The sequence below is a fragment of the Prionailurus bengalensis genome, chromosome E4 (assembly GCF_016509475.1).
Source record: "Prionailurus bengalensis isolate Pbe53 chromosome E4, Fcat_Pben_1.1_paternal_pri, whole genome shotgun sequence".
In the NCBI taxonomy this organism is placed as follows: Eukaryota; Metazoa; Chordata; class Mammalia; order Carnivora; family Felidae; genus Prionailurus; species Prionailurus bengalensis.
Window position 1 is genome coordinate 24,938,163 of NC_057360.1, and position 25,550 is coordinate 24,963,712.

The window sequence follows — 25,550 nt, forward strand, 5'->3', positions numbered from 1 at the left end:
GTATCCAACTCTTGCAAAAGTTAGGCACTAACTCCTAGATTATCTGATTCATATAAAAACGAGTCTATCTCCTTTAGGTTCCTTTAGCATATGGCCAGAGAGAATCTTCTAGATGAAACTACACAAATGGCATTTTTAGTCTCACTCTGCCTAATCCTTTCTTTTTAAGTTCCCATGTATATTCAATCTCAAAGACTGGTTTAAAGAGTACTCTTCAAACAATAATAAATGAAATAAAACAAAGAGGAAGGACACTGAAGGTTGCAGGTGAATTTAAAAAAACAAAATTTCAGGGGCACCTGCATGGCTCAGTTGGTTGAGTGTCCGACTTCGGCTCAGGTCACAATCTCATGGTTCATGAGTTCGAGCCCCATGTCAGGCTCTGTGCTGACAGCTCTGAGCCTGGAGCCTGCTTCGGATTCTGTGTCTCCTTCTCTCTCTGCCCCTCCCCTGCTCATGTTCTGTTTCTCTTTCTCAAAAATAAACATTTTTAAAAAATAAAAAACAAAACTTCAGTTTTAGTGCTATTAAAAGAAAAACCCCACGTAGCAATGATGCTACAATGATATCCAGCTGACTCTGTCCTCTAACCAGCTCTACCCAAAAGTCATCCAATTCACCACATCTAAGTCCATTCTCTCACAGCTCTATAATGCTAGTAATGTGGGAAAATTCTCTCCCACCGTTTCCTAGATTCAAGTCAGGCAGTTGCTCTGGAAGGACCATACCCCATAAAGAAGGGTCTCAGTAAAAGAAATAGTGTCTGAAAACCAGTGGAATGTGTGGCTCCCTGACTGTCACCTCAGACACTCGAATGAAGCCAACACATACACACAGTCAGCCACGACCAAGTCCCAGAGTCTGAGACAGTCCAAGAGCTGTCTGCAGACCTTGTAAGGACCACTTCAAATAAATGTCCCCAAGTCTCCCAATCTCTGGAATGTGTTGTAGTAAGATTTTATCAAAAGTCAGATGCTCACCACAGTCATGTGATCACAGATGGTGCCCCCCAAATAACAGACTTCAGAAGGTCAAACTTTAAATAAAGAACTCAGAAAGTCAAATTTTACCTTTGCACTAGTATTTGTTCTTAGCTCCAAATTAAACAGGTCCTTTAATTCTCAAGAGATTTTTACTTTATCTTTTCAAACGCACAGAAATTCCCCATGTTCACCTAGACATGTGACCTGTGAGTAAGACCAATAAGCTCTTACTCCAAATAGACTCAATTCTCATTATTCCTGGTAAGTATGTTCTATGAAGTAGTTGTGAATGCTGATGCTTTGCTCCTAGGAGACATACAAGACTAGGTTCTTACAAGCCTCTAGTCACAACATTTCACCAACAGATCAATACGTTACCTCATTTTATGTATGTTTCTGTTCTAGGACACCTTATTTATTATACATTGTTGATTCACTAACATTGAACTCATGGCCAACAACTTATAAATTTATAAAGTACTTATAAACTCATGCCTGAACAAAGTTTATCTAACACAAGTATTTTCTCCCTAAAAGCACATCAAAGCCTTCTTCCACTTAAGAAAACAGGCACATGGGGGCGCCTAGGTGGCTCAGTCAGTTGGGCACCTGACTTGGGCTTAGGTCATGATCTCACGGCTTGTGGGTTCAAGCCCTGTGTCGGGCTCTGTGCTGAAAGCTCAGAGCCTGGAGCCTGCTTCAGATTCTGTCTTCCTCTCTCTGTGCCCCTCCCCTGCTCACATTCTGTCTCTCTCTCCTTCAAAAAAATAAATAAACGTTAAAAAAAAAAAGAACAACAGACACTTGAGGGTCATTAAAATGCTACCTAAAGGTAGCAAAATCACCAACAAAAAGCACAAAACATGGCATTAAGCAGACCATGAAAAGGACTCCTGGGGCACTTGGGTGGGCAGCTGAGCATTCAACTCGATTTCGGCTCAGGTCATGTCAGTGTCATGAGACTGAGACCTACATCAGGCTCTGTGGAGCCTGCTTAGGATTCTCTCTGTCTCTCTCTCTCTCCCTCTGGCCCCTCCCCTGATCCTGTGCTGTCTCTCCCCATCAAAAAATAAATAAAAATTTAAAAAGGACTCTTGTTTACAGTATGAGAGCTAAAGAAAGAAGGCAAAGCACCACTTGAACCTCAGCTGAGAAGGAGCCTGCCAGGGGACCCCTACTTTTTCACTGCTCTGCCCATGGCCCCAAATAACCACAAAAGTGTCATGAATATTGATTTGGGGATTACAAATATCGTTTAGCAAGTAGGTGAATTTATAAATACCAAATCCGAATCACGAAGATGGATTTACAGAGTCTCTCTGTTTACCTCAAACAGCAACACAGTTGTTCTGTCATCCCAGTGTCCACAAAGAGAAAAATACAGACTGTATTATCCTTATTATTATTTTAAATTACAGCTGTATCTGGATACAGTTTCAATTTTTAAGTGAGAAATCCCACAGGATAATAGCTACAAAACACACTGTAAAGCATTTTCCTCCACCCACTGTGGACAAAACATCTATGCACACACAATTCCAAGGTAACTCATTCCCTAACTTGACCACACACACACACACACACACACACACACACACACACACACACACACACCTTTCAAATTTAGAGCCTTGACAGACATTTCCTGGATCAGCCTTCTGTGAACAACAACAAAATTGGCTTCCTGACGCATAAAACACATTTCCTAAACAGCAATCTTGAAAAGTACTGTTACTTTGTATAGCGACACAGCAGGTGGCAGGGTGTGATGAAACAGGAAATGAGAACAAATGTCTCCCACACAAATTTACAGACCACCACAGGGAATATATCAACACACAATCCCACATCTTTATCATCCAACCAGCCATCATCTGTAGGATTTCTCTTCTTTTAACTCACCCCCACCCACTATTCAGTGACCCTTTCCACCTGTTGCACTATTCTTTACATATTAACAGAAGAAATTTGCCAAAGGTGACATTCTGATAAGAAAGACCCCACTGAATTCAAGTTAAAAAAAAAAAATCCTAAATTCCTTTAAAAAATCCTAAAACCACATCTTCTCCTTGAGACCTAAATTTAAAAATATATCATTAAGATCTCAAGGAATTGTTAAATCCTTTTCCCCTAATCACCTCCAAAGAGTAAGGTTTCCCTAATTACCAAGTAAATGCAGCATTTATTCTACTTACAGTTATAAAAATGTAATAGGAGCTTTTACCTCACTGCCCCAGAGATCAAAGTGACCAAATAAATACAAATGGTGGTTATACCCATGAGATCATGACCCAGACAACAAAGAAAGAACAAACAGATGTTACCATCACCCACAAAACTGGAAGCATCCCAGGAACATCTGGGCATCCACAAAGCACCTTAGCCATCTAAACTCTATGACAGCCCAGAGAGATGCCTCCAGAGCCAGGAGGTGGAACCCAACAGAAAGGGCTCAGGTCTGAAGTCCCATCAGTAGCAGTGTTGCCTGTCCCCTTAATTAAAATCACAGATGTTCTAAAGAGGAAGGGACAGAAAAATTCCCAAGTCTACCTGCCTCCCTTACAGGTGAAGACACAGCCCAGAGAGTAAATGATGTAGTGATAAAACTACTGAATCACAGACTGAACTATTTGACCTTGTATTTGCCTCATAAAGGGGTTATGGAAGGATAATTTATTAGGCAATAAAATTACCCAAGTTTTAGAAAATACAAATCTGGTCATTTTGTTCCTCTGTTCACATCTTTCTATAATTTCCCAAAGCACACTGGACTTAAAAAGCTCCTTAAGGGGCGCCTGGGTGGCTCAGTCGGTTGGGTGACCGACTTTGGCTCAGGTCATGATCTCGCGGTCCGTGAGTTCGAGCCCCGTATCGGGCTCTGTGCTGACAGCTCGGAGCCTGAAGCCTGTTTCAGATTCTGTGTCTCCCTCTCTCTCTGACCTTCCCCCATTCATGCTCTGTCTCTCTCTGTGTCTAAAATGAATAAACGTTAAAAAAAATTTTTTAAAAAAAAGCTCCTTAATACATGGCATAAGAGATTTTCATGGCCAAGTGTACACATCTCTTAACTAACCCTACACTCACTCTATAATCCAGTGCATTCATTCATTCATTCATCAGTTCATTCCCTCAATGATTTGTAGAGTGACTATTTCTGAAGAGTCTACTGTGTACTAGCCACTGTGTCCTCCCAAATTACTTAAGATTATAGACAGTCCCTGACCCAGATCGAGGGCAGTTCAACTTTGATTTTTCAACTTTAGGAAGGTGCGAGAGCAAGACACATTCAGTAGAAACCACACTTCGAATTTTGATTTTAATCTTTTCCCAGGCAACTGGTGTGCGGTATGATACTCTCTCCTGCTGGGCAGAGGCAGCCAGCTGCACCTTCTAGAAGCCATGTGATCTTGAGGTTCAACAACCGAAACGCTTACATTCTGTTTTTCACTTGTTTTCAGTTACATGTGATATTCAAGATTCTGTTACAAAACAGGCTTTGTGCTAGATGCTGCTGCCCAACCGTAGGTGAATGTGTGTGTTGTAAGCATGTTTAAGGAAGGGTAGGCTAGGCTATGATGTTCAATAGGCTGGTGTATTAAATGAATTATTGCCTTAGGATATTTTCAACTTACAATGGGTTTATTGGGACATAACCCCAGTGTAGGTCAAGGAAGATCTGTACTCAAACAGGCCATTCTCTTTTTAGACTAAGAGCCTTTGCCCATGTTATTCTGTCTCTCTGGGATGCCCCATCCTAGTTCCACTTCTACTTCTAAACATACACAGTAGGACATCAAACACCATTTAATAATTAGGTTTTATATATCTTGATGTCCCATCTGTCTCACTTTGAACATGCATTAGCACAACAGCGATAAAGAAAGTCTACAGTTATTGTTCCTAGACACATACAATGCTGTTTTGAAATTCTAGCAATTGGGGCACCTGGATGGCTTAGTTGGTTGAGTGTCCAACTCTTAGTTTCAGCTGAGGTCATGATCTCATGGTTCATGGGTTCGAGCCCCACATTGGGCTTGGCACTGGCAATGTGGAGCCTGCTTGGGATTCTCTCTCATTCCCTCTCTTTCTGTCCCTCCCCCCACCCCCCCCCCCACCACCACCGCTCTCTCTTCCTTCCTCTCCCAAAATGAATTAAAAAAAAAAAAAGCTGTCAAGAAAGACACACTAAAATATGCCTATCTGCCTGCATACAAAGAGACCTAAAGTCCTGACAACACAGGTATAACAGTTTGTAATGTGAAAGCACACAATCAAATTTTAAAGTATATAAACCAGGCAGAGTTCAACCATGAATTTTAAAAACAAGCAAGCAAAAAAGCTTACTCTCCAGACATTCCCTATGAAATCTTTCTAAAACAGGAATACTGCTGAAATTTCCCTTATGGTTCACCCAGTAATTGATAAGCTTTCTAGTAATCTGATTTATCAAAAATTTTTTTAATGTTTATTTTTTTGAGAGAGACAGAGAGAATGAGCGGGGGAGGGACAGAGAAAGAGGGAGACACAGAATCTGAAGCAGGCTCTATCCAGGCTCTGAGCTGTCAGCACAGAGCCCGATGCAGGGCTCAAACTCATGACCTATGAGATGAACCTGAGCCGAAGGTGGAAGTTTAACCCACTGAGCCACTCTGGGGCCCCAGATTTATCACAATTTCTAACTACAACCACCACCTGGATATCATTTCAAATACCCCAGGACCACAAGATTAACTACCAGATTCATGGCAAGTTACTCCCTGAAAGAACCTGGTTTTTAGGATTTAAGGAAACTAAGATCTAAAAATGTTACACCCTCCTGAAGTGACACAGTAGAAATCTGAATCCTTGACCAACACCACACATAGTACTTCTCTCCAAATGTGCCCAAACCGAAGCCTACTCAGGTTTATCTTACTACCAAAACTCATATTTAGAGTTTATGCTATAAATTTTGACAAACTCTTGAAATACAATTTTAAAAACCTTTATACCCCAGGCATAAGGTATTCAAACAGGTATCATCAAAGTAGGAAAAGCACAATGTTGAGATCATTTTCTCTAAAACACTTTTGGTCACCATAATGGCTTTAAGACTGTATTTTCCAATTTCTGCCTTCAAATGGCTTTTTCATTTTAGGTAGACTACATTCCCAAAGCACCAGCTTAGCAAAACCAACAAAAAGTAACAAGTGTCTGATGAGCATTCTTCTTCTCCAGTGTCTCCAGCACCTTAAAATGGGAAGAAAGGGGAACTTCCTTAACCTAATATCTACAAAAAGCCTTCAGCTAGTACCAAACTCAACAGCAAAACATTAAAAGCATTCTCTTATTAGACAAAAAATGCCCTCTGGGCGCCTGTGGCTCAGTCAGTTAATAAGCATCTGACTTCGGCTCAGGTCATGATCTCACGGTTCATAAGCTTGAGCCCTGCATCAGGTAAGCCCCACTTCTCTCTTTCCCTCTCCCTCTCCTTCTCCCTGCTCCTTGTGGGTTTTATTCTCTCTTCTTCTCTGTCTCCACCCTTGTTCACTTGTGCCCCCTCTCTCTCTCTATTTAAATTAATTAATTAATTAATTAATTAATTTTAAAATGCCTGCTTCACCAACTCCTTCAAAACTCTATTTGTGGGTGTCTGAGTGGCTCAGTCTCACTGGGCTGAGCTCAGAGCTCTGACTCTTAATTTTGACTCAGGTCATGATCTCATGGGTTCATGAGTTTGAGCCCCACGTCTGGCTCCACACTGACAGTGCAGAACCTGCTTGGGATTCTGTCTCTCTCGCTTTCTCTCTCTCTCTGCTCCTTCCCTGCTAATTCCCGCCCCCCCCCCCCGCCCCTCAAAATAAATAAATAAATAAATAAATAAATAAATAAACAACAACAACAACAACAACAACTCCATTCACAACTCACTGCCTTCACTTCCAAGCCTCAGAATTCCTCCGGTAGAACTTCTGTTGTGGCATATAATCATCTTTCTTGTACATGGTCAAGTGAGGAAAAATGGAAAGATCCCAGCATAGACTCCACTCCACAGCAACAAAATGCCCCCACCCAGGGTGGGAAGATGAGCCTGTCCCTTCAACCCCAGAGTCTTGATTTTCTCAACTAGAAAATGGGGATAAATCATTCTAGTCACAGTGCATTTATTGAGATATGCTATTGTGAAGAAAGATGTCATAGTAAAAGGTATGAAAAGATTTTGGAAAACAGATAAGAAACCAATTAATTCTGTTCTACTCAAATCACAAGACTGTAGTAAGGATCAAATAAGGTATGTAAAATTTTTTATAAGTGACAAATCTATCCATAAATATGGGTTATGTTATTATAATATATAAGCTGGCATTTGTGTTTTGACGTATCTCTTTATTCCCTAGAGTACGTAGGACATGTCAACTGAATTAATAACTCAGTATTTACTGTGCAAATAAAAAATGTACAAAGCCCAAGAGATTTAGATTAATGTGCCAAGTACAATATACCTGGTGAAAGCTGAGAATAGGTCTTTTTTAAATCAATACATAATTCATATAATAAAATTCACCCACAATATATAATTCAGTGTTTTTAGTATATTCACAAGGCTGTGCAACCATCACACTACCCAACTCCAGAACACTTTTATCACCCCAAAAAGAAACACCATACCCACTAGCAGTCACTCCCCATTCCTCTTCCTCATAGCTACTAGCAACACTAATCTACTTCCTGTCTCTATGGAATTGTCTATTCTGAATTTTTCATAGACCTGGAATCCTACAATATGTGGCCTTTTGTGTCTGGCTTTTTTAAGCATAACGTGTAGAAGGTTCATCCATGTTGGGGAGGGAGGGAGGGAGGGAGGGAGGGAGGGAATGTGTGTGTGTACTTCATTCCTTTTTATGGTTGAATAGTATTCCATTTTATGGCTATACCACATTTGTGTATCTACTCATCAGTTAATGGGCATTAGGGTTGTTTCTATGTTTTGGATATTATGAATAATGAGGCTATGAACACTGTGTACAAGTTTTTGTGTGAACTCATGGTTTTCATTCTTTTGGGCATTGTATAAATCAGGGTTCTCCAGAAAAACACAACCAGTAGGACAGGCATATATTGAAAGAGACATTTATGTTAATTCATTGGCTCACATGATTACGGTAGCAGGCGAGCCCCAAATCTGCATGGTGGGCTGGCAAGCTGGAGACCCACTGAAGAGCTGATACTGCAGTTCAAGGCCAAAAAACGTCAGGCTGGAGAACCAGGGAAGAACTGGTTGCAGCTGAAGCTTGAAGGCTGTCTGCTGGTGTAATTCCTTCTTGCTTAAGAGATGTCAGTCTTTTTTCTGTTATGGCCTTCAATAATGAGGTCCACCCACAACACAAAGGGCAATCAGCCTTACTCAAAGCCCACAGATACAAATGCTAAACTCATCCAAAAAAAAAAACACCCGAGAAAGGTCCAGAATAGCATCTGGCCAAATATCTGGGCACCTTACCATGTCCCAGCTAGACTGAGTAGGATTGCTGGGCCCTATGAGAATTATGTGTTTATACCTTGATGGCCAAACTGCTTTCCCAGGCAGCTGCATCATTTCGCATTCCCAGCAGCAATGCATGAGGGTTCTCCCTTCTCTACATCCTCACCAACACTTGTTATTTTAACTGTAGCTACCCTAGCGAGTGTGAAGTAGTACCTTGTTGTGGTTTTAATTTTCATTTCCCTAATGATTAATGATGCCATCTTTTCATGTACTTACTGTCTCTTCACAGATCTCCTTTGGATAAATGTCTACTCAAATCCTTTGCCCATTCTATAGCTATTTATCTTTTCATTGTTGAGTTGTAAGAGCTCATAAATTCTGAATACTAGATCCTTATTAGATGGATGATTTGTGAATATTTTCTTCCAGCAAGGTATCTTTTCACTTTCTTGATCATACCCTTTGTAGCACCACAGTTTTTAATTTTGATGAAGTCCAATTTATCTGTTTTTTCCGTCAGTTGCTTATGCATTAGGTGTCATACCTAACAAACCAATGCCTAACCCAAAGTCACAACAATTTACCCTATGTTTGCCTCTAGAGTTTTACAGCACTCGGATCAGTATAATGAGAAGAATGCTCAGGGTACACAGAAAGGGAAGGCATATAATTCAACAGATGTTGGAAAAGGCTTTCTAAAAGTTAAGACTTTACCTCCTAGGCTGTGTTCCTCAATGGCATATCTTCAGGATTTCCTGCAGTCCCAGGCATATAATAGTCTTCTAATAAATGTCTACTCTATCAATGGATGTATGTTTTAAAACTATTTGAGGACGTCTAAAAAACCGTGGATGCAAATGCTCGCTTCTTTCCAGCCCTGCCACTTCTACTCTCACTCTGAGGATAAAAACAATACAACCTAAAAAGTGCATTTCATCTGTTATTCTTTCCATCATCTGAGGCACAAATATTCAAATGCATAAATGTTTTTAAGCTATTTAACTATTATCTATCCCTACTCTCCCTCCAGTCACCATGATTGACATTTTTGCTGATTATAATAAATTTCCTGTAAGAACTCTCATCATCTATCAAGACACCTGCTACTTAACGAGAACCTCACTGACTCTGTTCTAAGGCTGAGAATGTTTCTACATCAAAAAAAGCCTCACCTTTGGAAGCCACCTAGATCCATCCTCCACACACTATTTCCTAGTGATTCTATATTTTACAGAAATAACACAGTCCAGTAAGAGCCACCCAATAGAATTAGAAGCTAAGTGGCAAACAAACTGCTCATCTAAAAGGGGAATAAATTAACTTCATTATTAGTTCAAGTTGGTTTACATTCTCTTTGAAAGGTTTTGCTTAACTCTAGAGCATTACATAAAGTATGAGAAGAATCCAATCTGAAATCAAACACAAACTGAATAGTAGATACAGACTAGAAAACGGCTCATAATGCATACTTATGTTTAAAATGAGATAATGTCTCCTTTTTATTTACTGACAAGTTAGCAAATGAACCTGCAAACCTATTCAAAATAAGGCTTTCTGACATACTCTGTAAAAGCATAAGAAACCATCACATCGGAAAAATCTACAAAGCCACAGTAACTACCAGGCTATGTTAAATATTAAGTAGCGTTATGTGGCAACAAATTCTGATTTTCTTTGTGGTGATTTAAAAGAAAAAAGGTGATGAAGATCACCATGACAGAGAAAAGGGAGAGTATGGGAATTAGAAAAACTCACTGTGAATGCTGGATTTGTGTCGCATTTTCAAATCATTACCCTAGAAATATTTTGTAAATTCACAACTCAGTCTTCAAAAGCTTCCCTACAATTTATTATCTTTATACGGACAGAACACCTAAAATCACTTCTTCAAGTAAAAGCATTTACTAAGGGCCTGCACATAACAATCACCCCACCCTCATGAAAGTAAACTAGTAAGAACCCACAAATTCTTGACTTTTATTGAAACATAAGCGGGGCGCCTGGGTGGCGCAGTCGGTTAAGCGTCCGACTTCAGCCAGGTCACGATCTCACACTCCGTGAGTTCGAGCCCCGCGTCAGGCTCTGGGCTGATGGCTCGGAGCCTGGAGCCTGTTTCTGATTCTGTGTCTCCCTCTCTCTCTGCCCCTCCCCCGTTCATGCTCTGTCTCTCTCTGTCCCAAAAATAAAAAATTAAAAAAAAAAAAAAAACAAAAAACGTTGAAACATAAGCTTCTAGGACTGACTGAAATTTGTAACAATATGACATACATAATACGTATTATCTAAAGCAACTTACAAAATACTATACGGTTTAAATAATTACAGAACTGGAATATTAAAAGTATAACCTTAGATGTAAACTCATGTCCTGCTTTCTTTCCTTAGTCAAGAAATAAGAGTCACATGAAGAAACATTTTTGGATTCATTCTTCATTGTCAGACCATAGTATTTTGGTACATTTCTCATCAGAGGTGACTATCTCAAATACTTAAATATTTTTTTAAAACATCCTAGTAAGAAACTTAGCAAGCTTAGTCACTAAGACTACTTATTCACTGATTCAATGGCAGGGCACCCAGAGAACGGAGCAGAAACCAACGAACACACTCAGATTCCCTCAATTCTGAGAGAACGTCTGCAGTCTCTGCACCCCAAACACCCCACCTCCTTCAACGGAGTATCACTGCCACACCTGGTCGTGGATCTCATGGTACAGCTCTCGGGAATAAGAAGGCCGGGAAAAGGTTGAGGGGCCACTTACTTGAAGGTGAGGGGAAAGGTGAAATCAACAACAAACTGCTTCAATTTAGATGCAAATCTGATAAAGAATTATGTCAGGTGAGAAAACCTCAGTCCCGAGGCACCTAAGGGGCTCAGTAGGTTGAGTGTCCAACTTCGGCTTAGGTCGTGATGTCACGGTTCCTGGGTTTAAGCCCCATATAGGGCTTGCTGCTGTCAGTGCAGAGCCCACTTCAGATCCTCTCTCCCGGTCCCTCCCCCTCTCATTTTCTCTCTCTCTCTCTGTTTCTGTCTCTCAAAAATAAACATTAAAAAACAAACAAAAAAACAAGAAAAAGAAGGGGCACCTGGGTGGCTCAGTCGGTTAAATGTCAGAATTGGGTTCAGGTCATGATCTTACCTCTTACCCCCTGTCGTAGGGCCCCGCATCAGACTCTCTGCTGTCAGCACAAAGCCTGCTTCTGATCCTCTGTCTCCCTCTCTCTGTCCCTCCCCCACTTTTGGGCACACGTGCTCTCTCTCTCTCTCTCTCTCTCAAATATAAACAAACGTTAAAAAGAAGAAGAAGAAGAAAACCTTAGTTCTGCTCAGGATAACAATGACAGTGAACATGGAGTATGCACCAGGTGACAGGCTCAGTCTGTTGCAAGCACCTCTTCACTTAATCCTTCAGATAGCCCTTCAAAACCAGTAGTATCACAGGCCTGAGACGGCAGCAGGAGTAGAACTCAGGCAGTGGGGCTGTATAGCCCTCAGAATCTTCTCCCCTGACATCTTGAGCCTATTCTAAGTTTTCTCAATTCTCCCCCAAACACTAACTATATTGAAGGTAACTGCCAAGAAAAACACTAACAAGTATGTTTTGAACCCTTAGAAAACTGGGCGAAATCTTAAACACCCTGTTGTGTCTATATATAAACTAGTGAACATGCACTGATTTATTGCCAAATAAGCTATTTTTATATTTTGTGAAAAAGAGATAAAGTTAGGAGATGGTTCATAAAAACCCACCAATGGAAAATATCTAACAAACAAAATACCCCCATGGACTATGAATTATAAAGAACCTTCGAAAGTATTTAAAATAGGAAATCTCCTAATTTCACCTGTAGTACTGAAATTTCCCAATAATGCACTAAAACCTGGTCAAAATGCACATTAATTTAGATGGAAAAGAATGAGATGGGAAAGCCAATACTGACTTATACTGTCTTTAGGACTCAATGATGTGTAAGAATTCAAACACTCAGGTGACTAAAAAAGGTAGAGAAAAAAATGAAATGACATCATATGTACGTATCTGTTCTTATTCCATGTAATACCATATACTACCTACTATAGTGGTATAGTGGTAAATGTAGAAGTTCAAGTGTCTTGGGAAAATTATTTTTCATGCCATTACTTCCTTAACTATAAAAACAGAAATTCTGATGCCTTTTCCTCAAGTCTGAAACTTCCAAAGCTCTATAAACCGGTTTTCGTTCTAAGTTAACAGCAAACTCCTTTGGTAGAAAACTCATTTGTGGCAAAATGTGACCTGAATGACATAGAGCCGGGCTGTTTGTAGTCATTATCCCCACTTATGTGTGAATTTTTATGTATTTCACTACAGAAATAGTCACACGTTCAATTAAGGGGGACTTGGCCAAAAACTGCTGAGGGAGGGGGAATATGTAGTATAAAGTACATGCTAAAATATTCTAAACATCCAGAAAGTCGTAATTCTAAAACACGTTTTGTTCCAAGAGTATTAGATGTGTGACTGTAGACCTGTGATAATTTAGTAGCTGCTTCTTAGAGAAGTTCTGACTACACATAAAATACTAGCACAGTGCCTGCGCTTAGCAGGTCCTTTCTAGGAGTCAGTGGATGCTGCTAGCTGGCCTGGATGAATCTGAAGAGCACCAATACCCCTAAAACCTTTCTGGTTTGGATGCTGTTCATTCTCAGCTGAGTGGATGCCCTTACCTACCAATGCTGATGTACTATAAATGAGTCCTGGCTTCTACTTCTTACCTAGGACTGTGACATCCCAGGTGCTACTTCAATTTTCATGAAAATAATTATCTTATACTTTAAGTTCATTTAAGCATCTGAGATGAGGACAACTGTATCCAGTGTCATGGTTCATAAAAAGAAACCCACAACACAAAACCATTCATATATATCATCTTAAGCAAAAAGATTTTAACAAAAGACTTCTTTTTTTTAAACCCTACCCTCAAGTAAGAAACTGAGCATTACCAGGTACTTTCTATCTAGCCCTTACAACCGTCAGGAGGTTACCAGGAAACAGACCCTAAGCATATTTCCCATTATGCTATAGGAAGCTCAGGTTAATGGACTCCAATCCACTCTTCCTGGGAGATTCATCAGAAGCGACAGCTATAGAGTTAAGTCTCTTTTTCCCATTCATTCAATAACAGCAGCACCCATGTGAAGACCCCAATGACAGATCTTTCCAAAGTCCTCTTTGCTATCATACACTCCCAACACTATTATGCTTAATACTGACAAACTACAGAACACATAGTCCAGAACTACAGCAAAAAAGAATTGCACACAATACATTGTGTAGCAGTACAGTCAACTTTAGGGGGAGTCACACTATTAAAAAAAAATCAAAAGTACTTTTATAACCTTAAAAATGTACTTATTAAATAAAAAAAGAATTCCAAACAAAATTGAAAACCTAATAGATCAAAAATTCCTTTAAGGGGCGCCTGGGTGGCGCAGTCGGTTAAGCGTCCGACTTCAGCCAGGTCACCATCTCGCGGTCCGTGAGTTCGAGCCCCGCGTCAGGCTCTGGGCTGATGGCTCAGAGCCTGGAGCCTGTTTTCGATTCTGTGTCTCCCTCTCTCTCTGCCCCTCCCCCGTTCATGCTCTGTCTCTCTCTGTCCCAAAAATAAATAAACGTTGAAAAAAAAATTTATTAAAAAAAAATTCCTTTTAATCTGAACAAAATCCCAAAGCCCGTCAGTAAGTCATCAATAGTTAGTAAGGCTCTAGGTAAGAATATGAACTGCTTTAAAGATTTTCTATAAATATGGTTCCATTTCAATGAACACTAATATCAAAACAAGAAATTAAGTTTGGATGCACTCTTACAATGTACTTAACCATAACCCATGACTTCAGAAAAATTATGTACCGATGCTCAAAAACACAGTAAATAACTTAGGGTCCCAAGCTCTGTAGCAAATGCTCTTCAGGGTACCTCATTAATCTTCAAACAACACTCTGAGGTCATAATGTCACTTCGCTTCTTGGATGTTCAATTATAATAGTCCTTTTAGAAAAAGAATAAAATTTAAAGATGATGGATTTTGATTCCATTTTTCCTCGCAAACAATGCCAACACAGTGCTCAACAGGACGCTTGTGCATAAGGCTACAGTGTAAAAGATATAAAGGGAAATTAAAAACTTTAAAATGCAGTATGAATATAAGTCTATAGTATTAATCACAATGTTAAGTTATCATGTACTGAAAGCCACTATACACCAGTCACTACACTGGAACTTTTATGAGCATTCTCTCATTTAATTATCAAAGTAGTCTGATGAAGTAATCTTATTTTATAAATGGAGAAAGTGAAAATCAAATTTAAGAAACTTGACCAAAGTCTCCCATTGTAAATGGCAGAGCTGAGGTCTAAGCCCAAGTTTGCCCAGCTACAATTCTTTGTTCTTTCCATACCAAACTACTTTTCATTCCTGTCAGAGTTCTGGGCTTCCAGAGAAGTAGTCACAATGAACAAAATTTAATTTTTAAATTATTTTAATGCTTCAAAACTTACAATTAAAAATACACTCTGTAATAGTTAATTTTATGTGTCATCTTGACCCAAGTGTTTGACCATTCTAAATGTTGCTGTGAAGGTATTTCTTAGATGTGATTAACATTTAAATCAGTTGACTCAGAGCAAAGAGGATGAGCCTCCATAACATGGGTGGCCTCATCCAATCAGTTGAAGGCATTAAAAGCAAAGACTAGGGGCGCCTGGGTGGCGCAGTCGGTTAAGCGTCCGACTTCAGCCAGGTCACGATCTCGCGGTCCGTGAGTGTGAGCCCCGTGTCAGGCTCTGGGCTGATGGCTCAGAGCCTGGAGCCTGTTTCAGATTCTGTGTCTCCCTCTCTCTCTGCCCCTCCCCCGTTCATGCTCTGTCTCTCTCTGTCCCAAAAATAAATAAACGTTCAAAAAAAGAAAATTTAAAAAATAAAAAATAAAAAATAAAAGCAAAGACTAAAGTTTCCTAAGATGAAGGAATTTTGCCTCCAACTCCAACATAGAAATGTTGGCTGAGTTTCCAGCGTTTGGACTCAAGACTGCAATATAGCTCTTACCTGAATTTTGGCCTGTTGACCTGCCCTATAGATTTTAGGCTTCCCAGTCCCTACAATTATGTGAGCCAATTCCTTAAAATAAATTCATATGTAACATACACCAATATATGTGTATTTATGTATGTATTGACTTATGCACACATATATATTAAACATTATGTGTATATATTTACGTATAAACATATATGTACACATATGTATCTATTAGTTTTGTTTCTCTGAAGACTATACATACACTTAGATGTATTGCATATAAAATTTTAACCATCAAATGCACTAAATGATACAGACAATTCATTTTTATGCAGACACTGGAAAAACTCTTCTCCATCTCTGTGATATATCTCAACTTATACATATGTCTTTAATTAGACTGTTTATAGTTCTGCTTTGTCTTCATGCGAGTTTAGTTTTGGGTTTGTCCATTTGTATAAAATTGTATAAGCACACACACTATCAAACTGTCCTTGTGTGTCACACTCAAATGCCAGGGAAAGCCTAAGCACAGCTGCCCACTGGCTGCCTGCATCTGCCACAGTATAAGAGTCAACTTTCAATAATAAAGATGTTACCCATTTTGCTTCATAAAACCTTAATGCGGATTTAAAGTTTTAGGACTTACAGTCTTTTATACTTACAACCTGACCATAAAAATTTAAGTACTCTGTCATTCAAAGTCATTCATATCACAGAATGAGCTATATGACAGGCAAACATTATGATGGAGGAGGAGGAGGAGGAGGAGGAGGAGGAGGAGGAGGAGGAGAAGGAAGAAGGAGAGAATAAGGAGGAGGAAGAGAAAGGAGGAGGAGGAGGAAGAGAAGGAAGAAGGTGAAGGAAGAAGGGAGGAGGAGAAGAAATAATATAGCATTAAGGTTGATGGATGAGCATAATATTATGAAAATAAAATTAATAGCATTATCTCAGAACACCACCCAGGGAAGATTCTTAGCAAGAGCTCCCTTTGATTGAGTTCATTCCATGTCTGAAATTGACCAAACTCTTTACAACAATTCAGTTTGATGAGACAGATGTGCCTGTCTTGCTTGCTTTTGTAACATGTTTCTGCTACAAAAAGTATAAGGCAGATTTATAAGTCATTACATCATACTATTTAATGCAATGATAGGAAAGACCTCAGGAGTAGCATAGCTCCTACAAAAGCAATTGCTAAAGTATGTTCAAGTGGTCAATACTAAGTATTAGATGCCAGCATCTTCCAAATAGTAATGGGCAATGCCATAAAATTTCACTAAACCATCTTTGAAACGTTCATTTTCCAAGGTTTCTATACCCATATACAACAATTTCAACTTTCTTTTTCATACCTAAGCTTGCTATTTGCTCTGGAACAATGTACTGATTTAAAAATCTCTCTTTAATTTGGAATTTTATCTCTTGGAATTTTAAAGAATTACTCTTTGGTTAATAAATTCCATTAATTAACTATCTCTGAAATAAAACATATATGCATTAACTTGCCTGTCCTACTGAGCAAGCTCTAATCTTACTATAGTAAGGACTGCAGGGAGGTTAGTTTGTACTCAACATGTAAAACAAAATAAATTTAACTATTCCTGAAACTGAGTGAAAAGCTAACAGTCTTTTGATTTAAGTAACCATGAACATCTTAAAATATTATAAGGCATATTCAAAAACAGTTTTCTGCCAAACAATGAAACTAGATGTGGAGGCATTCCCTAACTCCCTGCCAGCTCCTTACTGCCCACCCCCCAGCCATGAACTTCATTAACTGGTAAGTAATGTGGACAACAATAGGTATGATCAGTAATTCAACTTTAATTTTTTTTTTTTAAATTTTTTTTTTCAACGTTTATTTATTTTTGGGACAGAGAGAGACAGAGCATGAACGGGGGAGGGGCAGAGAGAGAGGGAGACACAGAATCGGAAACAGGCTCCAGGCTCTGAGCCATCAGCCCAGAGCCCGACGCGGGGCTCGAACTCCCGGACCGCGAGATCGTGACCTGGCTGAAGTCGGACGCTTAACCGACTGCGCCACCCAGGCGCCCCAGTAATTCAACTTTATAACAAAATTTCCTACCATTTCTCCTTCCAGTTTTCTAGATCAGTGTAATCAGACTGCTCTGAAACTGCCAGATGTACTATTTTAAAAAGCAATTAAAGAGCTATATTGTAATTATTAGTGTTTTTAACAATAACATTGATACAGGAAAAAACAAGCTATTAGAATTATCCACAAGACTTTGAATTCTTATTTGAATTCTTATGTATCTTACATGCATAAAAATAAGCTATATGATGAAACTGACTGAAGACTGAAACATTAACTCTCAACCTGAAATCTAGTATGTCAATTAAAATAAATGTATACAACAGAACACTATTCTTATCCATTTTACGTATCAGGAAGTCTATTTCTTTGGATGAAGGGTCCCATCACTAAGAAAGTTTGAGAACTGCTGTATGCAAATGTACAGCATCAACTGGGTATATTCAAAAAGATGTGGTTTTCCTTTCCCACCACTTCCCAATTATGCACAGTGACACAACTGCCCAAATCCTTACTTTTCTTAGTAAAGTAAATCATTAAATATTTACTTTCCCAGGTATGGGAAGCATTCAACATAACGTCTGTGGAACCCCTGGCTCCAAGACTGGAGTAGAGCAGGCCCTCTATATTAAATGACAATGAGACAGGTTTATCATTTAGATAACTTTTTTTCATTGTACAAGTTCACAGAACAAAACTGACGTCTGATTAGAATTTCATTCGACATTTTTCATAATCCACGAATAAAAGACCTTATAAGAATATCTCAAAGATACAAAACTTGAAAAGATATAGATGTCTTTAAAAATAAAGAAAAAACTGATATAGGCACCATTTTTCAATAAGCACTCTTATTGACAACCATATCAAAATGTCAGGAAGCCATGCTCTAATAAGGACACTATAGGAACATCTTGTAAATGCCAAAGAGAACTGACAAATTATTTCCCAAGTTTCCTTCTGGGCCCACAGCCCAGCAGAGATGAACCCAGACCAAAAAACAAAAACAAAAAAACTAAACTAAAACAGAAGTTATTGAAAGAACTTCTGTTCCTTTTTGAAAAAATCAGAGTAGAGAGTTTCAGATTAGGGTGGAATTTTTAGGCAATAATACCTGAAGAATCAAATGGAGAAAACTTCACTTTTGAAAGGAGGAAGAAAAAAACCCAAAAACTCTGGCAAACCAAAATGTAAGAAATCTTAAAGAGAACTGATTTGTCAGAATTTTGTGATTTGTTGTTTTAAATGTATCTCCTCTTGCCTTTCTGACTGGCATCACCCTAGGCTCAGCTCTCATTATTGCTGCAATCATTTAAAGAGTACCCCAGGACCCAAACTTCCCCTCATTCCAAACCATCCAGCCACAAGACTCATTTTCCTGTAACTTTGCTATGTAAACACATCACTCCTCTGACAAAATCCTAAAATGGCTCCCTTCCGTAACACATCTCAATTCTTCTGTTTCATATGCAAAGCCTTCCAAGTGAAGGGATCATAACTTCTTTTACACAGGCTTACTTCTCAACACAAATCCTTTCCAATCAAATTGTCTCATTCTTCCCATCAAAACGATGCTAATTTTGCAGGCTTATTTTTGCTCATGCTATTATACCAACTTAGGATAATCTCTCATTAGGATAACTCCTTCCTTCCTTCGTTCCTTCCTTCTTTCTTTCCTTCCTTCCTTCCTGTCTTCCTTCCTTCCCTCCCACCTACAAGCATCTAATGAGCGTCTACTACGTGCTGGCACCGATCTAGTGCTAGGGATATAAAAATGACTAAGACCTGATCCTTGTCCTCAGGGAATGTAATGATTATTTAGTGAGTCAGACACTAAACAAATCATTAGGACACTTTAGTAACTGCTGTAGTGTTGTGTAGAGGGTACTATGGAAACACAATACAAGTAGTGATTCACCAAAAAGGAAGGTGGCATGGGGAGACCACGATCCAAAAGACTACACCAAAGAAATGGGATCTGAATTAAGTCTTGAAGGATGACTAATAGGGAGTGGAGGGACAGGTTAAAGCGGCAGCTGCTACTTAAGAAAAAAAATGAAAATGCACGCCATTTTCCAGAAACTGCAAGAGATTCAGCATGACTAAAACACCACAAGTAAAGCGGGAAAGCACATTCATGTCACCCTGAACTTCTGGATACGTGATGAGGTGCCAGGGATGATTTTAAGCAGTGACATGACCAGATGTGAAGATTTTAAAGGCTTGCTCTAAAAGACTCTCCTTTCAAGATCAATAAAGCTTTCCTGTGATGGTTAATTTTACCTGTCTACTTGACTGGGCCATGGGGTGCCCCAAATAAACACTATTTCTAGGTGTGTCTGTGAGGGTGTTTCCAGAGGAGATTAGCATTTGAATGCGTGCACTCAGTAAGGCAGCCGGCCCTCCCCAATGCTGGTGGGCATCATCCAATTCACTGAGGGCCTGAACAGAAAAAGGCAGAGAAAGGAAGAATTCACCGTTTTGCTGCCTGTCTGCCAGCGTGAGGTGAGGCATCTGTTTTCTGCTGCCGTTGAACCTGGGGCTCCCTGGTTCTCAGCCTCTGGACTCACACTGGAATTATACCGCCCGCCCTCCTGGCTCTCCAGCTTGCAGGCAGCAAGCACATCATGGAACTTCTCTGCTTCCCTAATAGCATGAGCCAATTTCTCACAATAAATCTCTGTAGATGTGTATCTGCCATTGAGTCTGTTTCTCTGGAGAGCCCTAATACACCTCCTACTACATACAACAGTGGTCACATTTCTCTCCATGCCTCTGGCCCCCGTTAAACTACCAGAACAATCACCGCTACCATTATGAAACACGTATTAGTTCCCATGCACCGGGCCAGACGTTTCATACCGTCATCCTATTTAACCACTACACTTCTACAATAAAGGCACTTACAGTCAGCCAGGGCACGAGGGCTGAGGTGGTCTGGGACGCCACAGTTCACCGTGATATAACTTACTAATAGTCCCTCCATCAACATTTCTGTGGAACATCTCTCAGAGCAGAAATCTGAGCTCAAGTTAATAAAGCAATCAACAATGAAGCCCCCCTTTTTACCTCTGAGCAGGTTTCTTATTCTCTTAACACAGCCTCCCCTAAGCAATAGATGCTTTCCGTGTGAAGGCTTGAATCAGAGGCCACTTCACTACCAGGTGATTCTAAGAAAATCACAAGATAAGCAATAGGGTACAGGGAACACAATGGAAGCAATCATCCACTTTAAACTTCCAGTAAACTGAGACACGTGACAAAAATAGATCCTGTCGAAACATAGCTATCTTTCAAGAAAATCTTTTGAGACTTTATTCTGAGGGAAAAAAACCGTACATGTTCTAGAACAGAACGACATAGATATTACCTTACCCGAAGAGCCCGTGGGGCTGCTGAGACTGCAGCCCATAGGGCTTACCTTTAACAGACATGTAGGCAGCTTTTTGTTGGTGGCTTTTTGTGAGGTTTTCTCCTCCACTAATCATCTTCTTTCGCCCTCCAGGGAAACCAAGTAGGTGGGCAAAAATTCCTGGAGGTTTTCTGGGAGGTACTTAAGAACACCCACACCCAGAGACATTAAAAATACTTCAAGTCTACATAAACAATCTTAGGAAATAATTTGGTTAACAAGAAACATGAGTATGAGTAAAGATAAAATATTTATCTACTGAGACATAAGAAAATGTTACAGGAAAATGGGACATGTAGAACTACAAAACTTAAGCCTGAATCCTTTAACGTGTTTCTCAATGATTCATTCACACACCAGACTCCTGAATTACCAAATCCATCACTCTCCACTTCGATGATTATCTTCTGGGGACAAAAAAACAAAACAAAACAAACAAACAAAACTTGGGCTCTCTACTATTAAATAACTACAAAGAAGATACCAGAAAAATTCACACCTGCCAAGAAAATTAAAATAACCACAGAGGAGTCTTTGCTACAAAAAGTAATGCATTCATTTCAAGAAGCAGTCAGACATAAAAATGTAGAAAACTGCAAAGCATTTCAAATTCCATCACTCCCAATATCCCTATGCTGTCAGTGTGAAATATTGCAATGGACCACTCACAACCACACGATCAACCAGGCTTAAGACCCTTAAATTGCCTCTTTAAATATACTTGCAAGAATCTGCTATATTTAGAACAGAAATGAAGCAGCCAATAGTAATGAACTTTTGGAAAACCACATCATAGGCAAAAAAAAATAAATGTCCTTCCATGTTAGAGAGGAGAGAGAGCCTCTTTTTAGAAGGGTCAAATATACTCAATGACATAAACTGACGACATATTTTTAGAAAGAGATGAAGTCTGCTATTATTTGCTAAACCAGAGCCAATCCTTCTAAAGATGACTTTTGACTATGACTTAGTTACTTCTCAGGTGTTTGCGTGCACATAAAAAATATATATGCTATGTTTGGTTAAGGCACACAATATTGTTTTGAGAAGAGAAAATAAGAGAAACTTCAATAGACAGAATGTGGATGATCTGTATGTGCATTTTCAGCTTCCCAACACTGCTAGCTTAGGCTGCAGTGTGACGGCTGTTAAAAAAATTTTTTTAACATTTATTTATTTTCAAGAGACAGAAAGAGACAGAGCATGAGCAAGGGAGGGGCAGAAAGAGAGGGAGACACAGAATCTGAAGCAGGCTCCAGGCTCTGAGCTGTCAGCACAGAGCCCGATGTGGGGTTCGAACTCACAGACCATGAGATCATGACGTGAGCTGAAGTCAGATGCTTAACCGACTGAGCCACCCAGGCGCCCCACAGCTGTTAAAATTTTTAACTGAAATTCTATACGGTCTGGGATGGCCTGGGAAGTTTCCCAGAGAGAGAGGCGACCCAGTCAAACTGGACATCAGCCTGTATCATAAAATGTTTGCCCACCAAAGATGGCTAAGGGAATGGTAAGGAACAACAGCTGACCAAATAAAGTCCCTGGCAGCTTCCAGAAAGCTATGAGGTGGGCACCACCATGGCTTTGAAATATAAACAAACATACCTGCCTCTGCGAAATACCTGCTCTTGGAGAAGTGGAGGTGAGAACAAGGTGAACACCAATCTGTGTTTCTCTGCATCTGTCTTGGGGGCAGAACACTAGCAAGCTCAAGAACATTTGGTCCTGCTCCAGAATCTTCCCGATCCCCATGGTTTCTTAGCGCCCAAGAGGTTGTGAGCTCTCCAAAGGCACAGACTCTCTTTCTTGTAAAGGTCACAGTCCTCAATGCTTTGCACATAATAGGTGCTTAGTGATTATTATATTAGCAATTATGATTAACACTTGTGTTGTGATTTTCAATAAAAATTACTCAAACATTTTACCTACCACCTAAATAAAATAGGTGTATAGACTGGGAGCAGGATGGACACTGAGCACACTCAGAAGAGGCTGCATACATAACTTATTTGTTGTTGTTTTTTTTTAAATAAGCTCAAAAACTGAGATGGAGCACAGAGAGGGAAGAGGGCCCTAGTGGAGAAGTGGGCAGCCTGATCTTAGGCAACCACGATCTCGCCTGAGCTTCAGTGTCTTCATCTGCAAAATGAGTGTGGGCAATAAAATGTCTTCTGAGGTCTCTGAGGTCCCTCTATGCTGCCTCTTGGGGTTCGTTAAGTGCCAAGCAGGTGGTACTGGAGCATTCACGAGGGAGGGTACGATCCGGAAGGTGGGGTGGGAGCGGTAAAGAAGCCCTCAGGATGAAGACGGCTCACGTCAGGCTTGAAAACAGTGCCACTTGTCCAGTGGACAACAAATACACCGCATCTGGGGAGGTGAGGTTGTTCATAGGATGAGCCTCAAGTGTCAGAGAAAAGGCAAAGCAAGCAGAGGGTGGTGAGGGCTGTACTGCCTGCTCTGCATTCACTACTTAATCCTCACAATCCTATAAGAAAAGTACTACGATTCACTTTTCATACCCAAGAAAATTAAGAAATTTTACACCTGAGGAGACTTTACAAAGGTTGCATGGTAGCAAGCCGCTGAAGCAAGACTGGAATAAGTTCCATCTGTCACTGGAGCCCATGCTCTCTCCACTGCGCCACACTGCCCAACGGTAGTGCTGGGCAGCCAGAGACAGGGCTGGGCCAATTCCAGTCAAGTCTCACTCAAGAAGGAAGACTAGGACATAAATATATGAAAACAGTACTCAATTCTCATTTCATACACAAGATTTTTAACGCAATAGTGTCTTTATAATAGTTAATATACCTTTTAAAAAGAGTCCCCAACTAGAGTCTCACTTTTATTAAGCTCATTAAAAATAATCATTGATTGTATTTGTGTTTGTGGCAAACACCATGTAAACACTATTAATGCACTTACTCCCTTTAATCCTCACATCAATCCTACCAATAGGTGTCATTATTACCTCACTTTTTCAAATGAGAAAATAGGCTTCAAGGGGCTAAGTCATCCTTAGCAAGTGTCAACAACACAGATCAACCACTAGTAAACGGTTAAAAATACCCACCACCACATTTCACAGACTGGTAAAAGAAATGATAAGCAGAATTCTCACTAACAAAGGAATAAGCCAGCAGGAGAGAAGGCAACACAACAGAACACAAAGAACAAGGAACCCTGATAACCTGTCCTGTTTTTCCACTGTTAGAAGATGCAAAGTGGGAAAAAAAAAATCTTTCAGGGGCCTGTGGTTTTAGGAGTCCATGAATAGTCAATGTCTTATCCATTAAACAGAGTCCAATTTTCTACACTCATTTTTGTAATCTTAGAGCCAGTTATGGGGTCCGGCATATGGTACACACTGAATTTTTCCAAAAGTTCAATGTTTATCAACTAAGTAAATTTCAAGCTAGGAGAGGGGCGCCTGGGTGGCTCAGTCGGTTAAGCATCCGACTTCAGCTCAGGTCACGATCTCGTGGTCCATGAGTTAGAGCCCCACGTCGGGCTCCATGCTGACGGCTCAGAGCCTGGAGCCTGTTTCAGATTCTGTGTCTCCCTCTCTATCTGACCCTCCCCCATTCATGCTCTGTCTCTCTCTGTCTCAAAAATAAATAAACGTTAAAAAAAATTAAAAAGAAAAATTTCAAGCTAGGAGAAACTTCAACATGGATTTACTATGAGATAAACAAGGTGCATGAATCTTGAACCCTTTATCAACCAAGTCCACTGAAATACCAAAAGAACCTTACTTTAGCCCTTACTTATGTTTCATTCTTAACATAATCCCAGAACATCAATATTCTAGGGGCAGTGGTATAGTGTCACTGCCATTAGAATGCTAGAAGTGAAACTCAAATTCTCAAATTTTAGGGATGAGTTACAAGTACTAACAAGCCCCCAAAAGCCCTAAGCAGTATAACTACATTTTATACAAGGCATTTCATCCTGAGAGGTACGATCAACCACAGGCCAGTTCAGAGAAGGGGGCTCTGCAACCAGACCCCACAGACAAGGTGTGTGGCTCTATGTGCCTCAGCTTCCTCCTCTGTAAAATGGGAAAGCTTACCTTCCCCACTGGTGTACTCTGAAGATGAACTTAAAAAAAACACCTGGGGCACCTGGGTGGCTCAGTTGGTTAAGCATCTGACTTGAGCTCAGGTCATGATCTCACGGTTCGTGAGTTCGAGCCCTGCGTCAGGCTCTGTGCTGATGGCTCGAAGCCTGGAACCTGCGTCGGATTCTGTGTCTCCCTCTCTGCTCCTCCCCCGCTCACTCTCTCTCTCTCAAAAAATAAAATAAACATTAAAAACAAATTTAATAAAAAAAAAAGAAAAGCACTCAACACCATGCATGGCACATAACTTTTCAATAGATGATAACTGTTAAGTGTGGGTACTAATAATGAAGCTAGTATTATGAATACACTTGAAAATCAACAACTTAAAAAAGAAAACTGGGCATGATAAAACTATTTATAGAAAAAATACAAAAACCTAACTGCTTCAGTTGGCAGTGCTGTTACTTTGAGAGAACATTCTACAAACCAGTGATCATGCCAAGAAAATAG

At 39.9% G+C, this 25,550-nt stretch overlaps 1 protein-coding gene across 1 annotated transcript in view; it reads right to left on the reverse strand.

The window, feature by feature from the left end:
• LAMC1 (laminin subunit gamma 1) overlaps window positions 1-25,550 on the reverse strand; it is a 130,586-nt gene that overhangs the window by 75,231 nt on the left and 29,805 nt on the right. The window lies entirely within an intron of this gene.